This window comes from Tachypleus tridentatus, chromosome 8, assembly GCF_004210375.1.
Source record: "Tachypleus tridentatus isolate NWPU-2018 chromosome 8, ASM421037v1, whole genome shotgun sequence".
Lineage (NCBI taxonomy): Eukaryota > Metazoa > Arthropoda > Merostomata > Xiphosura > Limulidae > Tachypleus > Tachypleus tridentatus.
This window is the reverse complement of record NC_134832.1, coordinates 68,811,624-68,828,244: the sequence shown is the minus strand read 5'-3', so window position 1 is coordinate 68,828,244 and position 16,621 is coordinate 68,811,624. Positions and strand designations below refer to the sequence as shown.

At 31.8% G+C, this 16,621-nt stretch overlaps 1 long non-coding RNA gene across 1 annotated transcript in view; it reads right to left on the bottom strand.

Annotated features, from left to right (window-relative positions):
- Window positions 1-221: 221 nt before the first annotated feature.
- LOC143222577 (uncharacterized) overlaps window positions 222-16,621 on the bottom strand; it is a 42,956-nt gene continuing 26,556 nt past the window's right edge. Inside the window, exons 5-6 of the long non-coding RNA XR_013012334.1 lie at window positions 581-646; window positions 222-384 (exon numbers count right to left, since the gene is read on the bottom strand). This is a non-coding gene — a long non-coding RNA (uncharacterized LOC143222577). The remainder of the gene's footprint in view (window positions 385-580; window positions 647-16,621) is intronic.

The following is a 16,621-nucleotide window of genomic DNA, read 5'->3' as shown; positions in this document are numbered from 1 at the left end:
GTATCGAGTTCTTTGTCTAAGGGTTGTGCTGTCTTTGTCATAAGTGTTCACAAGAATGGTAAAAACTTAACACACTGTGTAACCATGGTTCAACTTTGAATTTTACTTTTTTGAAAGTTAAAATTATCTACTAGTTTGAAGACAAGCCTGAATTAGGGAGAGAGAAAATATTGTGTGTACAAATAAATACATGTAATTTAAAACAACAAGGAATATGCCAGTATGTTGAGACTGTCCTATCCACTGTACTAAACCCTAAAATAATAACAAAACACTCAAAGCCATCCCTTATTATTCAGATATGTAATGTGTCTTCCCTTTAACTTCCTCAGATTAACTGCATGTACTACATCTGAAAGCAATCCTTTTGAGAGGTCAGCTACCCTGTTAGAAAAATAAAGTTGTCTTAGTTTAAGACAACTGTTACGTTTATAATTTCCCTTAACAGTCTTAAACACCTCAATCAGTATTTGACATAGTATGTTTTTGAATTATTTATTTGTTCTGTGTGTGTGTGTGTGTGTTCATATATATATACAGGTAGATAATTTGATGTTGTTTAAGTTATCTTTCTCCTTACCATTGTATTGAGCTCACACCTATTCTGCTCATGGTGTAATGGGCCTCTTGATGAATCTGATGTTGCCTGTAAAGTGAGAAATATTGAGTTTAAACAGCCTGGTAGATAGTTTAAGCTCAATAAAATGATGATACTTATTTTTGTAGAAGAGACTGTTTATTGTTCCTTGGGCAAGTATACACATGCAATGTTTGTGTTAGTGAATTAATAAGGATTGTTTGTTTGTAGTTATTTTGAACCCAGTCTTTTTCTTTCATGAACTCAGTTACTAAGAGATTCTGTACTACTTCATTATATAAATATCTCATAGAATTTTCTATTATTAAGTTTCTGAATCCAATTGTTCTGATACTAATGCAGCTCTACTTGAACATAGTATATTATTAAAGATTCCACATAACTCACTGCATTAGCCTAGATTACACTCTAATAAAGATCTTATTATTAAGTACTGTATGGAAATCAGATCTAATCAGTTGAAAGTTGAAAATAACTATTTATACTGATTGATTAATTAAATCTTAATTGTAAGTGTAACTCAAGATAGTTTATACAACTTCATAACTGGCTATTATTTCCAACAGTCTCTTTTTTACATTGAAATTTGCACTTTTTCTCTTTTCATTTTAGGTAATATATTAAGTTTATTTACAGATGACCTAACGACAATTTCAGGAAGTTCAAGTGTCTATCATAGGTTCTATTTCTTCACATGAGAAAAGTACAGCATTTACTCAAAGAGACTGCAGTGACTTGTCTGATAATCAAAAGTTTAAAACCATAAAACAAAGAGTATGTATTATCTATACCTATGTATATATTTATATGTATTTGATATTTACAAATAAAGCAGAGTAAGGCTGTCAATAAAATATTCAGTTCCAGACCACATAGAACTGAATATTGTTTGTGAGTTTGTAAAATTTTCGTATACAAATAATTATTTGTATTCACTATTTGTAATCATCATTATTTTAAATTGTATTGTTTTTTTTGTATATAAATGTATATTTGTGTTAACAAAGAAAATTGTGTGTATGTCTTGTTGGCAAGTATCATAAATTTGATACATATTAATATTTATTGAAGTTCTAAATTAAAATGTCCAGGATATTTTTGAAATCATAATGTATAACACACATAACATAATAAATCAGAGACTTGTCCAAGATAAATTATAATATGTAACAGAAGAACTACAACGATTGGACTGTAACAAACAAGGAATAAGTGTTATATTAACAAGAATTCTCTTGTTTTTTCTGTGACAAGTGACACATTAACATGACTGTCTCTTGTTCTTTATAACAAATGTTACACAAACACGAGTTCTCTTGTTCTTTGTCACTAGTGTTACATAAAAACGAGTTCTCTTGTTCTTTGTAACAAGTGTCACATTTTCATGAGTGTCTCTTCTTTTTGTAACAAGTGTTATATTAACATCATTGCTTCTTGTTTTTTCTAACAAGTGTTACATAAACATGAGTGTCTCTTGTTCTTTGTAACATGCTTATATTAACAAGAGTTCTCTCCTTCTTTGAAACAAGTGTTATATTAACATGATTGTCTCTTGTTCTTTGTAACAAGTGTTACATTAACATGAGTGTCTTTTGTTCTTGATAAGAATTGTTACATTAACTTGAGCGTCTCTTGTTCTTGGTAACAAGTGTTATATTGACATGAGTTCTCTTGTTCTTTTTAACAGGTGTTTCATTAACACGAGTGTCTCTTGTTCTTTGTAACAAGTGTTATATTAACATATCTCTTGTTGTTTGTAACATGTGTTACATAAACATAAGTTGTCTTGTTCTTTGTAACAAGTATTATATTAACATGATTGTTTCTTGTTCTTTGTAACAAGTGATATATTAACATGATTGTTTCTTGTTCTTTGTAACAAGTGTTACATTAACATGATTGTTTCTTGTTCTTTGTAACAAGTGTTACATTAACATGAGTGTCTCTTGTTCTTTGTAACAAGTGTTACAATAACATGAGTGTCTCTTGTTCTTTGTAACATGTGTTACATAAAGATGATTGTCTCTTCTTTTTGTAACAAGTTTTATATTAGCATGAGTTCTCTTATTCTTTGAAACAAGTGTTATATTAACATATCTCTTGTTCTTTGTAACATGTGTTACATAAACATAAGCTGTCTTGTTCTTTGTAACAAGTCTTATATTAACATGATTGTTTCTTGTTCTTTGTAACAAGTGATATATTAACATCATTGTTTCTTGTTCTTTGTAACAAGTGTTACATTAACATGAGTGTCTCTTGTTCTTTGTAACATGTGTTACATAAAGATGATTGTCTCTTCTTTTTGTAACAAGTTTTATATTAGCATGAGTTCTCTTATTCTTTGAAACAAGTGTTATATTAACATCATTGTTTCTTGTTTTTTCTAACAAGTGTTACATTAATATGAGTGTCTCATGTTCTTTGTAACAAGTGTTATATTATCACGAGTTCTCTTGTTCTTTTTAACAAGTGTTACATTAACACGAGTGTCTCTTGTTCTTCGTAACATGTGTTACATAAACATGAGTGTCTCTTGTTTTTTGTTACAAGTGTTATATTATCACGAGTTCTCTTGTTCTTTTTAACAAGTGTTACATTAACACGAGTGTCTCTTGTTCTTCGTAACATGTGTCACATAAACATGAGTGTCTCTTGTTCTTTGTAACAAATGTTATATTAACACGAGTGTCTCTTGTTCTTTGAAACAAGTGTTATATTAACATGATTGTTTCTTCTTCTTTGTAACAAGTGATATATTAACATGATTGTTTCTTGTTCTTTGTAACAAGTGTTACATTAACATGAGTGTCTTTTGTTCTTTGTAACAAGTGTTATATTGACATGAGGTATCTTGTTCTTTTTAACAAGTGTTACATTAACACGAATGTCTCTTGTTCTTCATAACAAGTGTCATATTACCATATCTCTTGTTCTTCGTAACAAGTGTCATATTACCATATCTCTTGTTCTTTATAACGTGTGTTACATAAACACGAGTGTCTCTTGTTTTTGTAACTAGTGTTACATAAACACGAGTTCTCTTGTTCTATGTAACAAATGTTATAATAACGTGAGTGTTTCTTGTTCTTTGTAACAAGTGATATATTAACATGATTGTTTCTTGTTCTTTTTAACAAGTGTAACATTAACATGAGTGTCTCTTGTTCTTTGTAACAAGTGATATATTAACATGATTGTTTCTTGTTCTTTTTAACAAGTGTTACATTAACATGAGTGTCTCTTGTTCTTTGTAACAAGCGTTATATTAACACGAGTTCTCTTCTTTGTAGTAAGTGTTACATTAACATGAGTGTATTTTGTTCTTGATAAGAAGTGTTACATAAACATGAGCGTCTCTTGTTCTTGGTAACAAGTGTTATATTAACATGTTACTTGTCACAAAGAAGAAGAGAACTCGTGTTAATATAACAGTTGCTATAAAAAACAAGAGACAATCATGATAATATAACATTTGTTACAAGGAACAAGAGAACTCGTGTTAATGTAATACTTGCTACAGAGAACAAGAAAACTCATTAATACAAAGCTTGGTACAATAAGCAAAAGATACTCGTCTTAATGTGACACTTGTTACAAAGAACAAGACACACTCGTGATAATTTAACACTTGTTACACAGAAAGAGACACTCATGTTAATGTTACACTTGTTACAAAGAAAAAACAGAAGTCGTGTTAAATAACACTTGTTACAAAGAACAAGAGACACTCATCTTAGTTTAACACTTATTGCAAAAAACAAGAGAAATCGTTTTAATATAACACTTGTTGCAAAAAAAAAAAAGTGATGTTAATCTAACACTTGTTTCAAAGAACAAGAGAAATCTTGTTATTACAACACTTTTTACAAAGAACAAGAGAATTCGTGTTTATCTAACACTTGTTACAATGTACAAGAGACTCTCATGTGAATGTAACACTTGTTACAAAGAACTAGAGATACTCATTGTAATGTAACACTTGTTACAAAGAACAAGAAGTCGTGTTAATATAACAGTTGCTACAAAAAAAGAGACAATCATGTTAGTATAACATTTGTTACAAAGAACGACAGAACTCGTGTTAATGTAATACTTGTTACAAAGAACAAGAAAACTCATTAATACAAAATTTGGTACAATAAGCAGGAGACACTCGTGTTAATGTGACACTTGTTACAAAGAACAAGAGACACTAATCTTAGTTTAATACTTATTGCAAAGAACAAGATAAATCGTTTTAATATAACACTTGTTTCAAAGAACAAGAGAAATCTTGTTATTATAACACTTGTTACAAAGAACAAGACACACTCGTGATAATATAACACTTGTTGCAAAGAACAAAAAACAGTCATGTTAATCTAACACATCTTTTAAAGAACAAGAGACACTGATGTCAATATAACAAATGTTACATTAATATGAGTGTCTCATGTTCTTTGTAACAAGGGTTTTGTAAACACGAGTTCTCTTGTTCTTTGTAACAAGTGCTTTATTAACGTAAGTGATTCTTGTTCTTTGTAATAAGTGTTAAATTTACACGTGTGTCTATTGTTCTTTTTAACAGGTGTTTCATTAACACGAGTGTCTCTTGTTCTTCGTAACAAGTGTCATAATAACATATCTCTTGTTCTTTGTAACATGTGTTACATAAACATGTGTTTTCTTCTTTGTAACAAGTCTTATATTAGCATGAGTTCTCTTATTCTTTGAAACAAGTGTTATATTAACATCATTGTTTCTTGTTTTTTCTAACAAGTGTTACATTAATATGAGTGTCTCATGTTCTTTGTAACAAGTGTAATATAAACACGAGTTCTCTTGTTCTTTGTAACAAGTATTACATTAACATGAGTGTCTCTTGCTCTTTGTAATAAGTGTTACATTAACATGAGTGTCTCTTGCTCTTTGTAATAAGTGTTACATTAACATGAGTGTCTTTTGTTCTTGATAAGAAGTGTTACATTAACATGAGTGTCTTTTGTTCTTGATAAGAAGTGTTACATTAATATGAGGTATCTTGTTCTTTTTAACAAGTGTTACATTAACATGATTGTTTCTTGTTCTTTGTAACAAGTGATATATATACATGATTTTTTCTTGTTCTTTGTAACAAGTGTTACATTATCATGAGTGTCTCTTATTCTTTGAAACAAGTGTTATATTAACATCATTGTTTCTTGTTTTCTCTAACAAGTGTTATATTAACATATCTCTTGCTCTTTGTAACATGTTTATATTAACACGAGTTCTCTCGTTCTTTGAAACAAGTGTTATATTAACATGATTGTCTCTTGTTCTTGGTAACAAATGTTATATTCACATGAGGTATCTTGTTCTTTTTAACAAGTGTTACATTAAGACGAGTGTCTCTTGTTCATTGTAATAAGTGTTACATTAACTTGAGTGTCTCTTGTTCTTTGCAATAAGTGTAAAATTACCATGAGTGTCTCTTGTTCTTTGCAATAAGTGTAAAATTACCATGAGTGTCTCTTGTTCTTTGCAATAAGTGTAAAATTATCATGAGTGTCTTTTGTTCTTTGTAACAAGTGTTACATTAACATGAGTGTTGTGTTCTTTGTAACAAGTGTTATATTAACACGAGTTCTCTTGTTCTTTGTAACAAGTGTTAAATAAACACGAGTTCTCTTGTTCATTGTAACAAGTAACATGTTAATATAACACTTGTTACAAAGAACACGACACTAATGTTAATTTAACACTTGTTACAAAGAACAAAAGACACGTTTATGTAACACTTGTTACAAAGAACAAGAGACACTCATGTTAATTTTACACTTACTGCAAAGAACAAGAGAACTCCAGTTAATATAACATTTGCTACAAAGAACAAGAGAACTCCAGTTAATATAACACTTACTACAAAGAACAAGAGAACTCGTGTTAACAGAGCACTTGTAATAAAGAACAAGACATTCATGTTAATATAACACTTGTTACAAAAGACAAAGACGCTCGTGTTAATGTAACACTTGTTACAAAGAACAAGAAAACTCGTGTTAATGTAATACTTCTTACAAAGAACAATAAAACTCATTAATACAAAACTTGGTACAATAAGCAGGAGACACTCGTGTTAATGTGACACTTGTTACAAAGAACAAAACACTCGTGATAATTTAATACTTGTTACAAAGAACAAGACACACGTGATAATTTAACACTTGTTACACAGAAAGAGACACTGATGTTAATGTCACACTTGTTACAAAGAAAAAAGAGAAGTCGTGTTAATCTAACACTTGTTTCAAAGAACAAGAGAAATCTTGTTATTATAACATTTGTTTCAAAGAACAAGAGACACTGATGTGAATATAATAAGTGTTACATTAATATGAGTGTCTCACGTTCTTTGTAACAAATGCTTTATTAACGTAAGTGTTTCTTGTTCTTTGTAACAAGTGTCAAATTTACACGTGTGTCTATTGTTCTTTTTAACAAGTGTTTCATTAACACGAGTTCTGTTCCTTGTAAAAGTGTTACATAAAAATGAGAGTCTCTTGTTCTTCGTAACATGTGTTACATAAACATGAGTGTCTCTTGTTCTTCGTAACAAATGTTATATTAACACGAGTGTCTCTTGTTCTTTGAAACAAGTGTTATATTAACATAAATGTTTCTTCTTTGTAACAAGTGATATATTAACATGATTGTTTCTTGTTCTTTGTAACAAGTGTTACATTAACATGAGGTATCTTGTTCTTTTTAACAAGTGTTACATTAACACGAGTGTCTCTTGTTCTTCGTAACAAGTGTCATATTACCATATCTCTTGTTCTTTATAACGTGTGTTACATAAAGATGAGTGTCTCTTGTTTTTTGTAACTAGTGTTACATAAACACGAGTTCTCTTCTTCTTTATAACAAGTGCTTTATTAACGTGTTTCATATTCTTTGTAACAATTGTTATATTAATATGATTGTTTCTTTTTCTTTGTAACAAGTGTTAAATTAACACGAGTGTCTGTTGTTTTTTTAACAAGTGTTTCATTAACACGAGTTCTGTTCTTTGTAAAAGTGTTACATAAACACGGGTGTCTCTTGTTCTTCGTAACATGTGTTACATAAACATGAGTGTCTCTTGTTTTTTATTACAAGTGTTACATTAACATGAGTGTATTTTGTTCTTGATAAGAAGTGTTACATAAACATGAGCGTCTCTTGTTCTTGGTAACAAGTGTTATATTAACATGTTACTTGTCACAAAGAAGAAGAGAACTCGTGTTTATGTAACACTTGTTACAAAGAACAAGACACACTCGTGATAATTTAACACTTGTTACACAGAAAGAGACACTCATGTTAATGTTACATTTGTTACAAAGAAAAAAGAGAAGTCGTGTTAAATAAGACTTGTTACAAAGAACAAGAGACACTCATCTTAGTTTAACACTTATTGCAAAGAACAAGAGAAATCGTTTTAATATAACACTTGTTGCAAAGAAGAAAAAGTGATGTTGATCTAACACTTGTTTCAATGAACAAAAGAAATCTTGTTATTATAACACTTTTTACAAAGAACAAGAGAATTCGTGTTTATTTAACACTTGTTACAAAGAACTAGAGATACTCATTGTAATGTAACACTTGTTACAAAGAACAAGAAGTCGTGTTAATGTAATACTTGTTACAAAGAACAATAAAACTCATTAATACAAAACTTGGTACAATAAGCAGGAGACACTCGTGTTAATGTGACACTTATTACAAAGAACAAGACACACTCGTGATAATTTAACACTTGTTACACAGAATGAGACACTGATGTTAATGTTACACTTGTTACAAAGAAAAAAGAGAAGTCGTGTTAATATAACACTTGTTACAAAGAACAAGAGACACTAATCTTAATTTAATACTTATTGCAAAGAACAAGAGAAATCGTTTTAATATAACACTTGTTACAAAGAACAAGATACATTCATGTTAATGTAACACTTGTTACAAAGAACAAGAAACAATGATGTTAATCTAACACATGTTTCAAAGAACAAGAGACACTAATCTTAGTTTAATACTTATTGCAAAGAACAAGAGAAATCGTTTTAATATAACACTTGTTACAAAGAACAAGATACATTCATGTTAATGTAACACTTGTTACAAAGAACAAGAAACAATGATGTTAATCTAACACATGTTTCAAAGAACAAGAGACACTGATGTCAATATAACAAATGTTACATTAATATGAGTGTCTCATGTTCTTTGTAACAAGGGTTACATAAACACGAGTTCTCTTGTTCTTTGTAACAAGTGCTTTATTAACGTAAGTGTTTCATATTCTTTGTAACAAGTGTTTCATTAACACGAGTGTCTCTTGTTCTTCGTAACAAGTGTTATATTAACATATCTCTGGTTCTTCGTAACAAGTGTTATATTAACATATCTCTTGTTCTTCGTAACAAGTGTTATATTAACATATCTCTTGTTCTTTGTAACAATTGTTAAATTAATATGATTGTTTCTTGTTCTTTGTAACAAGTGATATATTAACATGAGTGTCTCTTGTTCTTTGTAACATATGTTACATAAACATGAGTGTCTTGTTTTTTGTTACAAGTGTTATATTAACACGAGTTCTCTTGTTCTTTGTAACAAATGTTATATTAACACGAGTGTCTCTTGTTCTGTGTAATAAATGTCATATTGACATCAGTGTCTTGTACTTTGTAACAAGTGTTGCATTTACACGAGTGTCTTTTTTTGTAACAAGTGTTACATTAACATGTCTCTTGTTGTTTGTAACAAGAGTTATATTGACACGAGTTTTCTTGTTCTTTGTAAAAAGTGTTATAATAACGTGTTTGTTTTTTATTGAAACAAGTTTTTTTAACACGAATGTTTTTTGTAGCATGTGTAATATGAACACGAGTTTTCTTGTTCTTTATAACAAGTGTTATATTGCACGACCTCTTCTTCTTTGTAAAAAGTGTTACATTGACATGAGTATCATGTTTTATGAAACAAGTGTTATATTAACACGAATTCTCATGTTTTTTGTAATAAGTGTTACATTGACATGAGTATCTTGTTTTATGAAACAAGTGTTATATTAACACGAATTCTCATGTTTTTTGTAATAAGTGTTACATTAACTTATGTTAATATATGTTAATATGACACTTGTTACAAAGAGCAAGAGGACTCGAATTTATACAACACTAGTTAGAAAGAAGAAGAGAAACTTGTTAATATAACACTTGTTACAAAGAACGTGAGAACTTGTGTTTATCTAACACTTGTTACAATGTACAAGAGACTCTCATGTTAATGTAACACTTGTTACAAAGAACAAGAGAACTAGTTTTAATATAACACATGTTACAAAGAACAAGAGACATTCATGTAAATGTAACACTTGTTACAAAGAACAAGAGAACTCGTGTTAATGTAATACTTGTTACAAAGAACAAGAAAACTCATTAATACAAAACTTGGTACAATAAGCAGGAGACACTCGTGTTAATGTGACACTTGTTAGAAAGAACAAGACACACTCGTGATAATTTAACACTTGTTACACAGAAAGAGACACTGATGTTAATATAACACTTCTTACAAAGAACAAGAGAAATCGTTTTAATATAACACTTGTTACAAAGATCAAGAGACACTCATCTTAATGTAACACTTGTTGCAAAGAACAAAAAACAGTCGTGTTAATCTAACACTTGTTTCAAAGAACAAGAGAAATCTTGATATTATAACACTTGTTACAAAGAACAAGAGACATTCATGTTAATTTAACACTTGTTACAAAGAACAAGAGAACTCGTGTTAATGTAATACTTGTTAAAAAAACAAGAAAACTCATTAATACAAAACTTGGTACAATAAGCAGAAGACACTCGTGTTAATGTGACACTTGTTGCAAAGAACAAGACACACTCGTGATAATTTAACACTTGTTACACAGAAAGAGACTGATGTTAATGTTACACTTGTTACAATGGAAAAAGAGAAGTCGTGTTAATATAACACTTGTTACAAGGAACAAGTGACACTCATCTTAGTTTAACACTTATTGCAAAGAACAAGAGAAATCGTTTTAATATAACACTTGTTACAAAGAAGAAGAGACATTCATGTTAATGTAACACTTCTTACAAAGAACAAGAGACACTGATGTCAATATAACAAGTGTTACATTAATATGAGTGTTTCATGTTCTTTATAACAAGGGTTACATTAACACGAATTCTCTTGTTCTTTGTAACAAGTATTATATTAACACAAGTTTCTCTTGTTCTTTGTAACAAGTGTTATATAAACACGAATTTTTTTGTTTTTTGTAACAAATGTTACAAATTTCTTTGTTCTTGAGTGTTTCTTGTTCTTTGTAACAAGTGTTACATAACATGAGTGTCTCTTGTTCTTTGTAACAAGTGTTACATAATCACGAGGTTTCTTGTTCTTGTAACAAGTGTTTTAATAACGTGTTTGTCTTTTGTTGAAACAAGTAATATAAACACGAGTTTCTTCTTTGTAACAAGTGTAATATAAACACGAGTTTTCTTGTTCTTTGTAAAAAGTGTTACATTGACATGAGTATCTTGTTCTTATGAAACAAATGTTATATTAACACGAATTCTCATGTTTTTTGTAATAAGTGTTACATTAACTTATATGTTAATATATGTTAATATGACACTTGTTACAAAGAGCAAGAGGACTCGAATTTATACAACACTAGTTAGAAAGAAGAAGAGAAACTTATTATTATAACACTTCTTACAAAGAACATGAGAACTTGTGTTAATGTAACACTTGTTACAAAGAACAAGAGAACTCGTGTTTATCTAACACTTGTTACAATGTACAAGAGACTCCCATGTTAATGTAACACTTGTTATATTGACATCAGTGTCTCTTGTTCTTTGAAACATGTGTTAGATTAACATGATTCTTTCTTGTTTCTTTGTAACAAGTGTTATAATAACAAGATTTCTCTTGTTCTTTGAAACAAGTGTTAGATTAACATGACTGTTTTTTGTTCTTTGCAACAAGTGTTACATAAAGGTGAGTGTCTCTTGTTGTTTGTAATAAGTGTTAAATTGATATGATTGTTTCTTTTTCTTTGTAAGAAGTGTTACATTAACATGAGTTTCTCTAGTTCGTTCTAACAAGTGCTAGATAAACACGAATTCTCTTGTTCTTTGTAACAAGTGTTAACTTAACACGATTGTCTCTCGTTCTTTTTAACAAGTGTTACATTAACACGAGTTTTCTTGTAATTTGTAAAAGTTTTATATTGTTCTTTGTGGCAAGTGTCATGTTAATATGAGTGTCTTTTGTTGTTTGAAACAAGTGTTATATTAATATGATTGTTTCTTCTTCTTTGTAATAAGTGTTACATTAAAATGAGTGTCTCTTGTTCTTTGTAACAAGTGTTACCTTCACATGAGTGTTTCTTGATCTTTGGAACAAGTGTTATATGAACATCTTTCTCTCTTGTTCTTTGTAACAATTATTATATTAACATGAGTGCCTCTTGTTCTTTGAAACAAGTGTTATATTAATATGATTGTTTCTTGTTCTTTGTATTAAGTGTTACATTAACACAAGTTTTCTTGTTCTTTGTAACAAGTGTTACATTAACAAGTTTCTCTTGTTCTTTCTGGCAAGTTTTATATAAATTGGAGTCCTCTTGTTCTTTGTAACAAGTTTCATATTAACATCTTTCTCTTGTTCTTTGTAACAATTGTTATATTAACATGAGTGTCTCTTATTCTTTGAAAGAAGTGTTATATTAATTTGATTGTTTCTTATTCTTTGTAACAAGTGTCACATTAACAGGAGTGTCTCTTGTTCTTTGTAACAAGTGTTACATTAACAAGTTTCTCTTGTTCTTTCTAGCAAGTTTTATATAAATTGGAGTCCTCTTGTTCTTTGTAACAAGTGTTACATTGACGAGTGTTTCTTGTTCTTTGTAACAAGTTTCATGTTAACATCTTTCTCTTGTTCTTTGTAACAATTGTTATATTAAAATGAGTGTCTCTTGTTCTTTGAAACAAGTGTTATATTAATTTGATTGTTTCTTGTTCTTTGTAACAAGTGTCACATTAACAAGTTTCTCTTGTTCTTTCTAGCAAGTTTTATATAAATTGGAGTCCTCTTGTTCCTTGTAACAAGTGTTACATTGACGAATATTTCATGTTCTTTGTAACAATTGTTATATAAACATAACTGTCTCTTGTTCTTTGTAACAAGTGTAACATTAACACGAGTTGTCTTGTTCTTTGGAACAAGTATTACATTAACATGAGTGTCTCTTGCTCTTTGTAGAAAGTGTTATATTAACACGAGTTCTCTTCTTTGTAATAAGTGTTACTTTAACATGAGTGTCTCATGTTCTTGAGAAGAAGTGTCACATTAACATGAGTGTTTCTTGTTCATGGTAAAAAGTGGTATATTGACATGAGTTCTCTTGTTCTTTTTAACATGTGTCACATAAAGACGATTGTCTCTTCTTCTTTGTAACAAGTGTTACATTAACATGAGTGTCTCGTGTTTTTTGTAAAAATTGATACATTAACATGAGTGTCTTTTGTTCTTTGTAATAAGTGTTATATTAACACGAATTCTCCTGTTCTTTGTAGACAGTGTTATATTGACGTCAGTGTCTATTGTTCTTTGTAACAAGTTACATGAACATGAGTGTATTGTTCTTTCTAACAAGTGTTAAATTAACACGATTGTCTCTCGTTCCTTTTAACAAGTGTTACATTAACACGAGTTTTCTTGTTATTTGTAAAAGTGTTATATTAACATTGTCTTTTGTTCTTTGTGGCAAGTGTTATATTAACACGAGTTATCTTTTTTGTAATAAGTGTTACTTTAACATGAGTGTCTCATGTTCTTGATAAAATGTCACATTAACATGAGTGTTTCTTGTTCTTGGTAACAAGTGGTATATTGACATGAGTTCTCTTGTTCTTTGTAACAAGTGTTATATTAACATGAGTGTCTCTTTCTTTACATCAACACGAGTTCTCTTATAATTTGTAAAAGTGTTATATTAACATTATGTCTCTTTTACTTTGTTACATTAACACGAGATTTTCCTTTGTTCTTTTTAACGTAACAAGTGTTCCTGTTGTTTGTAACACGTTCTTTGTAACAAGTGTTATATTTTCATGTTCTTGTAACAAGTGTTACATTAACACGAGATCTCTTGTTCTTTGTAATAAGTGTTACATTAACACAAGTTCTCTTGTTCTTTGTAACAAGTGTTGGATTAACAAGTTTCTCATTTTCTTTCTAACAAGTGTTATATAAATTCGAGTCCTCTTGTTCTTTGTAACAATTGTTATATTAACATGAGTGTCTCTTGTTCTTTGAAACAAGTGTTATATTAATATTAGTGTTTCTTGTTCTTTGTAATAAGTGTTATATTATCACGAGTTTTCTTCTTTGTAAAAAGTGTCACATTAACACGAGTGTCTCTTGTTCTTTGTAACAAGTGTTACATTAACACGAGTGTCTCTTGTTCTTTGTAACAAGTGTTACATTAACACGAATGTGTCGTATTCTTTGTAACAAGTGTTACATTAACAAGTGTGTCTCGTTCTTTGTAGTAAGTGTTACATTAACATGTGTGTCTCGTTCTTTGTAACAAGTTTTATATATACTTGTTGTTCTTTTTAACAAGTGTTACATTAACACGAGTGTCTTTTGTTCTTTGCAAGAAGTGTTATTTTACCATGAGTGACTCTTGTTCTTTTAACAAGTGTTATATTAACATCTTTCTCTCTTGTTCTTTGTAACAATTGTTATATTAACATGAGTGTTTCTTGTTCTTTGAAACAAGTGTTAGATAAATATGATTGTTTCTTGTTCTTTGTACAAAGTGTTATATTAACACGAGTGGGGAAATTTCCTTAAAAACGAGGTTAAGCAGTGTCCGAATTGTCCCTAGCAACGGTGGTAAGCAATGGGGGAAATGTTTTTAGCAACGGTGGTAAGGAGTGGGGGAAATTTCCCTAGGAACGGCGGTACGCAGTGTCCGAAATATCCCTAGCAAGGAAGGTAACCAGTGGTGGAAATGTCCTTAGCAACGGGTGGTTAGCAGTGGGGAAATGTCCCCATTAACAGGTGCAAGTAGGTGCAAGTAGGAAGAAATTCCCAGCAACAGAGGTAAACAGTAAGGTAAATGTCCCAAGGCAGGAGTAAGCAGTGGGAGAAATGACCCTAGCAACAGGTATAAGCAGTGTCCGAAATGTCCCTAGCAACGGGGTTAAGAAGTGGGGGAAATGTCCCTAGCAAGGAGGTAAATAATGTGTGAATAGACCCGAGTAACGGGGGTAAGCAGTAAAGGAAATGTTCCTAGCAACAGGAGTAAGCAGTGGGAAAAATGAATCTTGGAACGTGGGTGAGCAATGGTGGAAGTGTCCCTAACAACGGGTGGTTAGTAGTGGGGGAAATATCCCAAGCAACGGGTGAGGGTATAGGGGGAAATTTCTTTAGCAATGGTGGTAAGAAGTGGGGAAATGTCTCGAACAACCGGGGCAAGCATTGGCCGAAATTTCCCCAGCAACGCGGTGTAAGCAGTGTCGGAAATGTTTCTATTAACGGGGTAAGCAGTGTCCGAAATGTCCCTAGCAACGGAGGTAATCAGTCGGGGAAATTTTCCTGACATCGGAAGTAAGCAATGTGGGAAATCTCCCTAAAATCAGGGGTAAGCATTGAAGTAAATGTCCCTAGCAACGTGAAGTAAGCAGTGGAGGATATTTCCCTAGTAACGTGGTATATTCAGTATGGGAAATGTCCCTTTAACGGGGATAAACAGTGGGGGAAATGCCCTTAACAACGGGTGTAAGAAGTGTTGGAAAAGTCCCTAACAACAAGGGTAAACAGTAAGTGAATTCTCCTTAGCAACAGGGTAAGAAGTGTGGGAAATGTTCCTAGTAATGGGAGTAAGCAGAATCGGAAATGTCCCTAGCAGGGGGGTAAGGAGTGTAGGAAATGTCTCTAGTAACCGGGGTAAGCAGTGCAAGAAATATCCCCAGCAACGGGGGTAAGCACTTGGGAAATGTCCCTAGCAATGGGGGTAAGCAGTGGGGAAAATGTCCCTAGCAATGGGGTAAGCAGTGGGGAAAATGTCCCTAGCAATGGGGTAAGCAGTGGGGAAAATGTCCCTAGCAACCGGGTGTATTCAGTCGAGGAATACGTCTCTCAACGGGGGTAAACAGTGAAGGAAATGTTCCTAGCAACGGGAGGAAAGTAGTAGGGAAAATGTCCATAGCAATGGGGTAAGCAGTGGGGGAAAAATCCCTAAGAACTGGTGTAAGCAGTGTCCAAAATGTCCCTACTAAAGGGGGTAAGCAGTGGGGGAAATGTCCCTAGCAATGGTGGTAAGAACTGGGGGAAATGTACCTAGCAATGGGGGTAAGCTCTTGGGAAAATGTCCTTGGCAACTGGGGTAAACAGTGGATGAAATGTCCCTAGCAACGGGTGGTAAACAGTGTAGGAAATGTCTCTAGCAACGGGTGATGGAAATGTCCCTAGCAACAGTGGTAAGAACTGGAGGAAATGTACATAGTAACGGGGAAAGAAGTGGGGTAAAGGTTCCTAGCAACGGGGTAAGCTCTTGGGGAAATGTACTTAGCAACTGGGGTAAACAGTGGGGAAAATGTCCCTAGCAATGGGGGTAAGCTCTTAGGGACATGTCCTTAGTAACAAGGAATAAACACAGGGAAAATGACCCTAACAACGGGTGTAAGAATCGTCGGAAATGTCCCTAACAACAAGGGTAAACAGTAAGGGAAATGTCCGTAGCAACGGGATAAGAAGTGTGGGAAATGTTCCTAGCAGGGGGGTAATGAGTGTAGGAAATGCCTCTAGTAACCGGGGTAAGCAGTGCAACCAATTTCTCCAGCAACGTTGGTAAGACCTTGGGAAATGTCCTTAGCAACGGGGGTAAGCAGAATCGGAAATGTCCCTAGCAGGGGGGTAAGGAGTGTAGGAAATGTCTCTAGTAACCGGGGTAAGCAGTGC